Here is an 8063-nt window from a genome sequence, read left to right on the forward strand (position 1 = left end):
TGTGGGCCTCTTTGGATCCCTCAGGCACCCCTCTGTCACCTGAGTGTTGTGCAGAAACTGGTTGGGAGCCAGTTCCCTTGCCTGGAAACATTCTCGAGTCCATTCCTCAAAGCCCGACCCCACCCCTTTTCCCCTTAGTTGTGATGACCAAAAATATCTGCAGACACTGCCAAATAACCCTGAGAGGGGGGCGCAAAATCACCGCCAGTTAAGAACCACTGGGGTAGAGAGAAGAGCTGAACTTGGATGTGGCCTAATAGCAGTCTTCATGGACCCCACAGACATCTCAGGAGCAAGACCTTCTGAATGGTCGGAAGTAGGGCCAAGATGGCCAGGCCTATATTTGCCCACACGGAGCAGTCAGTAGACTTGAGCCCCTGGAAAGGTGCATGGCACTGGATGAGGTGGCTCTTGGCCACAGGGACAAGTCCTTTATCAAAGGGAGATTTGGGCCATGCAGTGTTCGCGACACATGTGATTCTACAGTTGTACATTTACTTCTCAGCATCTTTCATTCAATGGGACAACACCCAAGAGCTGGGGCCTGGCCTCATTTGGTTCTGTGTCATTACAGCCTATCATACTACATGGGAATGAATACTGGTTACGTGCAAGGGAAAAATGAAATGGGACAGGGTTGGGGACAGATGGATTGGGCATTTGGGATTAGGAGATGCAAACTATTGTATTAATATATAGAAAGGGTAAACAATAAGGTCTTACTGTATAGCACAAGGAACTATACCCCATATCCTGTGATAAAAGATAATGGAAAAGAATATGAAAAAGAATATATATATATATATATATATATATGTATAACTGATTCACTTTGCTATACAGCAGAAATTTAACACAACAGTGTAAATCAACTATACTTCGGTAAAATTTTAAAAAAGAAATGAAATGCGACAATAATTGTGATTATTTGGATATCTGCAAACTTAAATAGGATGATGAAGGGTTTCTTACGAAATTTCTCGAGATGTGGAAAACAAGCAAAAGATTAATCCCTGTTTATATTATTATATTAAGCGATCAGTAATTTTTGAGAAGTAATGAGGGTTCTGGTCAACTGATCATACTAAACATTCTGAGATTTTTTTTTTTTTTGAGGAGGGAACTTTAGTTTTTTTTTCTGAGCTCATGTTTAATGGTTTTGAATTTTTGGTAGATGAAATTCTTTATCAGTAATTTGAAAAGATCATTAGGGGATTGGTGTGGGATAGAACCAACTAATTTATGAAAGGTTATCCAGGTTTCAAGTAATAAAAAATTTTGCTTAAATAGCTCTAATTATAAAGCACTGTTATGTCTATGGATTAAACCCACAAAACAGTACCCTCTTCATCCACCAGAGGGCACATGGTACATAGCTATTGATGGAGAAATGTAAAGTAAAGGGAAGTGCCTTATTCTTATGGCCCTAACACTAGAGTGACATATGTCATCACATTGAAATGAGTGTAACTGTACACCAAAAGTTCCATAATATTTTTTTTGCCAAGTGAATTTCCAATTCTCTTCTTTCACATTGTTTTTTAAAGTTATTCTATCTTCAACAACCTCAAGATTAGGTAAAAATTCATCTCTAAATGATGCCTTCTAACTGTGGTGCTGGAGAAGACTCTTTAGAGTTCCTTGGATTGCAAGGAGATCAAACCAGTCAATCCTAAAGGAAATCAGCCCTGAACATTCAATGGAAGGACTGATGCTGAAGCTCCAATATTTTGGCCACCTGGTGTGAAGAGTCAAATGATTGCAAAAGACCCTGATACTGGGAAAGGAGAGGGGGTGACAGAGGAAGAGATGGTTGAATGGCATCACTGACTCAACAGAACAAACTCTGGGAAACAGTGGAAAGGAAGCCTTGCATGCTGCAGTCCATGGGGTTGCAAATAGCCTGATAAGACTTAGCGACTGAACACCACCAATCTCTAAATAATATTGTTAACTTCACCTGGCTAAAATCACTGGTACCCAACAATGTGGCAGGGTTTCTGAGAGCTTCGTTTCACACATGGCATGTTTTCTGTTCTCACAAGATATCTTACAGGTCATGACACAGAAGTAAAGCACACCTACCTACAGATACTGTGCAGTATCCCTCATATGGATTAAGAGAAAATCAGATTCATAATGTTTCCCCCACTGTTTTCAGATTTTGCTTGGCATGGATAATTGTATTCATACACAAGAGCTCATGAAATGGACAAAGACTTATTCTAGGGGATGGAAGATCTGACTTTATCCCTTACTTGTTGCGTGACCTTGACCTAGTCATTACTTCTTTGAGCCTGTCTTCATCTGTTAATAGAGGAACAGTGATGCCCACCGGGTCCTCTTCACGGCTGTGCTCAATGTGTAACAGCCATAGCTCCTTAGATGCATGGATCTGAATTCAACAGCCACTGTCATGAAACGTCCACCAGATGGCAGCCAGAACCTGCAGTTTTCTATCTGTGGAGCGATTGACTGAATGAATCTCCAGGTTCTTGGGCAATTTAGGGCGGTGGGAGGAAGCAGGCTCCAGGAGAGGTTCAGATCGCTGCTAATCTGGGAAGAGGGCTTTGATAGGACTACGACTTTTCTTTTTTACCGCCACCTTGTAAAGTAGGTCACTCTTCAGATAATGTTTCTTTCTTCCTTTCTTTTGATTTCTCTATTTGGCTGCACCAGATCTAAGTTGTGGCACTCGAGATATTTGATCTTCAAGGGGCATGCAGAATCTTGAGTTGTGGCATGTGGGGGTCTAGTTCCCTGACCAGGGATCCAACCAGGGCCCCCTCGGAGTCTCAGCCATTGGACCACCAGGAAAGTTTCTCACTTTAGAGCTATTTCTAATGCCAGTTTGAGGAAATTTCTCTTTTGATAGTAATTCAAAACTATAAAAGGACATAATAGCTATATATGTGTAGATGTTTATTACAGTACTGTTTATGGGTAATTGGTGAAACTGGAAGCAATTTAGGAACATGGAATATTAGGCAGGCATCAGAATGAACATTATAAATATTCCATAAGTGCATGATCTGATGAATGATAATGATGACTTTCTTTAAAAGCAGAATGAGTTATGTGTCATAATTGAAATTGACAGCATATGTGGCTGTGAAAAGGCATGGTACTATCCCCTGCCATGGCAGAGAATTAGCAGTCTGTTTCTTTCTGTATTTCAGTCTGTGTGTGTGTCTCTCCTTCCTAAATCACATTATTGCTGTCATAGTCATATTTGCAGAACCTGACACTTTAAAAGAGATTTTCATGCTTTGTTCAAAATACAATAGTGCCTAATGAATCCAGTATGCTAGGAAAGAAGTGGCATATGTAAATGACTTATGGATCCGATTTTTTCCTGTGTACTGATTCTTATTCTACTTAACACAAAAACAATCACAAAACCATTTTGGCTAGAAATCTTTCTAAAACGTATTGCATACTCTTCTGCCTTCTTCTACAATTTCCTGAACATATTAGTTTCTTTCTGTCTCATGTTTACTGTAATAAATGTCAATTTCTTTCCCATGCTAGAATACAATGATGTTTTCATGTGTAGCTGAAGTATAGGGTTATTTGCCTCTACATGGAATGCAAATCTCTGCTGAGTTTTGACTTCCTTGATGTATTTTGACGGGTTTTCTTTTTTTGCTGTGCGGTCTTTTTCTCTTTTGCCGCCTGTCAGGTGTCATTTTTGCGGTTGCCGGCATCTCAGTCTTTGGCAGCCTTTCTGTCCTAATCTTCCACCACATTTGCTGCTTCTAATATGCCCTGTTAGAAAATCATACAATTAGGTTTGCTAGAATTATGTGCAGAGAGCTCCAAAGAGCTTTTGGCTTTGTGTGTTTGGACAGTGGAGACACAGGCACATCTATTTTAGTTGCTTAGAAGTTATTTTGACTTCCTTCTCAGCTCTCGGCTGTTTCCTGGAGACACGGAGGTCTCAGGGAAATGACCTACGCACAAGGGAGATACTGCTCCAGGGCAAATAAAATAGAGACTCAGAAACAAAGCACAGTCCTACTGCGGAGCTCAGGGAACTATATGCAAACTCCTGGGATAAACCATAATGGAAAAGAATATTAAAAAATGTAGATGTGTGTATAACCAAGTCACCCTGTTGTAGAGCAGAAATTAACACAACATTGTATATCGACTATACTTCACTAAAAAAAAAATTTAAAAAAGGAAACAAAGCACAATAGTAGTAAATCCAGTCAGTGCCAACAAATCAATGGAAACTGAAAGCAGAGTCATTCAATCAATAGTCATGAAAAGCCCACGCTTGCATCTGCTGCATTCTTTCCCTGTGCCACTTCATCCTTGCCATTCATAGGCTTCATCCTGGTACAAATTTACCTCCAGTTTACAAAGGAACAATGGAACATGGCAAAGCAGATACTGCACGAAACAAATCAGAGAATAATAAATGATGTGATTCAAGGATCTTTTCCCTCAGCCAACTACAAAATAGCAGAGATTTTGAATATATAAGGCATATTTTAACATACAAAGCAGTTTGCTAGATGCCATGGAGACTCAAAAGAACTATGCATTTATATTTCCTCCCTCCATTTTTTTTTGTAAAATAAAGAACTGTAGGAGTAGAGTGGACCATTTGTTCAATTAAAATGGAATTAAATGTAATCAACTAAATTAAATAACACTTGACTCTCAGTGAATATATGTGTTACATAAATTCGGTTATTTCTGCTACCCAGGGCCAGTGCTATTTTTGTTTTAGTTCTGGTGTCTAAAGTAAGACTTCAACTCAACGGTGGCCATATTGGGTGTGTAGACACCCTTCTGCAGAGAATTTCTATCATAATTTGTTGAATTCCACCCTACTCTTGAAGGTATTTATGAGCTTCCAGGGTCTGGGAAAACTGATTACACTTCCAAACTTTCTTTTCATAAAAAAAAATACACACAAAAATTGTCAATAGCCACACACACACACACACACACACAAAGCAAACCCACCCCCTATTCTTCAGAGTAGTGGTTGAAATATAAATTTTTGTTCACCATGGTTAGAAACGATCATTAGTACTGGAGAAATGACAGGAAGGTCTAACCTGCTTTATTGCTTACTCTGGGCAGGTGCAGACTGTCCAGGGAATGAAAGGCCATATATTTGGAGTGAATAGCACTGTTGTGTCTAGATTAGAAAACACTGTCTGATAGAAAGTTAGCTGAGTACATAGTTCTTTTTTCCATAGTTTGAAAGCTATATTAATGAAAATGACAATGTCCTTTTGTTATTTGAATAAATCACATTTTGGAAACTGAAACATCTATTGAATTCTGGATTGTTCATGATGGTAGGGACAAGGTTAAATTTTTAAAAAATATTTTCATCAAACATATTGGAATAATCCAAAAGAAACTATTTAGGGCCCTTAAACAATTCCAAACTACATTTTACCCAATAATTAAAAAATTCTTCCATCACATGTTTATAATGTTGTGAAAAATTATGAAATAATCAATATCCTTTTCATCTTTTTTGGCTCATTGTTCTACTGGAAATGTGACGGGGGAGAAGAAAAGGTTAGGAACTAGAGAATACTTTCCTTTCTGGTTATAGGATGCTATGAACATCTACAAATTTGATGATCAATCAGTAGCTTGATAATTGTTGAGAATAATGTATGTACTCAATTTATTAGCTAACCATTTGGTTTTCTTTTAAGCTAAACAAATGCAATCAATTTAACATGCATAATTAGTAAGACCCATAGGAATAAAGTACTAGCTGAATCATTTATTATAGCAGTGGTTCTTAGCTTTGGATTCACACTAGCAGTACTTGGAGAGCTTTTAAAAACTACCAACCCTGGCCACATTCCAGAACATTTAAATTACAATCTCTAGGGGCTGGGACTCAGATATCAGTATTTTTAAAGCTCTCAAGGTGATTTTAATACAAAGCGGAGCTTAGGAAACACTGCTTACTCTTAGTTAAGCTTAAGTAGGTTAGGGGCTCCTTCTTGAACAATTCTTAACAGTCTGTTTCTTTAATAGTCTTTAGGGACCACTCTGTTTGTTTTCCTTTAAATAAAAGCAAATCGTTCCCAAAGAATACTCTTATTTTCTGTTGTTCCTCCTGTCTTTTTCTCTGCTCTTGGTTTTCCTGCCATGCTGATCAATGTAGCATATGCCATTGCCGCTGCTGCTGCTAAGTCACTTCAGTCGTGTCTGACTCTGTGCGACCCCATAGACGGCAGCCCACCAGGCTCCCCCATCCCTGGGATTCTCCAGGCAAGAACACTGGAGTGGGTTGCCATTGCCTTCTCCAATGAGTGAAAGTGAAAAGTGAAAGTGAAGTCACTCAGTCGTGTCCGACTCTTAGCCACCCCATGGACTGCAGCCCACCAGGCTCCTCCCCCTCCGTCCATGGGAGTTTCCAGGCAAGAGGACTGGAGGGGGGTGCCATTGCCTTCTCCGAGCATATGCCATTAGGTCATCCTAAATTTTAATGCAGGTTGGACTGTTTACTAGTTATCACAGATTGGCACTTTATTTAATCTCTAAGTTAGGTTCGTTTGTTTGTTTTCTCCTCGGCTATAGCAGTGGTTCTCAATTGGAGGTAATTTTACCCCCAGGGAGACATTGGACAACATTGGAGTCATTTTTGATTGTTACTACCAGGTTGTTGCTTTTGACATCTACTGGGTAGAGGCCAGCAATGCTGCTAACTAATCACCCTACAATACACAGGACATGCTTCACAGCACAGTATTTTCTGGTGCCAGATGTCACTAGTGCCGAGGTGAAGGCCGAGTGAGGCAGTGGAGTCTGACTGCCTGTACCTGAAATCTCATTCTCTCACTTCCTAGCTGTGTAATCTTGAGCAACTTACTATGCCGGGCTGGATCCATCTGAATATATGAATGTTATTAGCACTTGCTTTGCAATTGATGCGAGGTTTAAATGGGCTAATGTGTGTGGAACATGAACACAGAGCAGGGAGCAAATTATCTCCAAAATATGTCTCCTTCTATTTTGAGGCATTTGTGGCTTCTTGTCAGCATCTTTGAGATGATTTGTTTGATCCTATTCTTGACAGTCTCAATTTTTTTTCAAATTTTTTACTTTATATTGGAGTACAGCTGATTAACAATGTTGTGAGTTTCAGATGGACAGCAAAGGGACTCGGTCATACATACACATGTATCCATTCTTCCCCCAATCCCCTCCCATCCAGGCTGCCATGTAACGTTGAGCGGAGTTCCCTGTGCTATACAGTAGGTCCTTGTTGGTTATCCATTTTAAATACAGCAGTGTGTACATGTCTGTCCCCAACTCCCTAATTATCTCTTCCTCCATCCTTCCCCCTGGTAACCATGAGTTTGTTCTCTAAGTCTGTGAGTCTATTTGTTTTTTTGTAAATAAGTTCATTTGAATCATGTCTTTTTAAATTTTGCATATAAGGGATGTCACACAATATTTCTCCTTCTCTGTCTGACTTACTTCACTCAGTATGACACTCTCTAGGTCCATCCATGTTGAGACAAATGGCATTATTTCATTCTTTTTAATGGCTGAGTAATATTGCATTGTATATATGTACCACATTTTTATCCAGTCATCTGTCCATGGACATTTAGATTGCTTATTTCCATGTCTTGGCTATTGTAAACAGTGCTGCAGTGGACAATGGGGTGCATGTATCCTTTCAGACCATGTTGCTCTCCAGATACATGCCCAGGAGTAGGATTGGAGGGTCATATGGTAACTCTATTTTTCATTTTCTAAGAAACCCCCATACTGTTTCCACCGTGGCTGTACCAGTTTACATTCCCACCGACAGTATAGGAAGGTTCTCTTCTCTCCACACCCTCTCCAGCATGTGTTTGTGGACAACCTCAATGTTAATATTTCCTGACTTGGTGACAGGAGTGAGAAAGGGGTTGCAGGGTGGGGTTGTCTTCCAAATGTATCTGTTTTGAATTCCAAATGGAAGACCATTCCCCCACCTTTCACGCTCCCCTCACATCTTACCACTAGCATGGCCCCTGTGTTGAGGGGGACTGTTCAAATAAAAACAAGTTTGCCTTTGG

Source organism: Muntiacus reevesi, chromosome X, assembly GCF_963930625.1.
Source record: "Muntiacus reevesi chromosome X, mMunRee1.1, whole genome shotgun sequence".
NCBI classification, from domain to species: domain Eukaryota; kingdom Metazoa; phylum Chordata; class Mammalia; order Artiodactyla; family Cervidae; genus Muntiacus; species Muntiacus reevesi.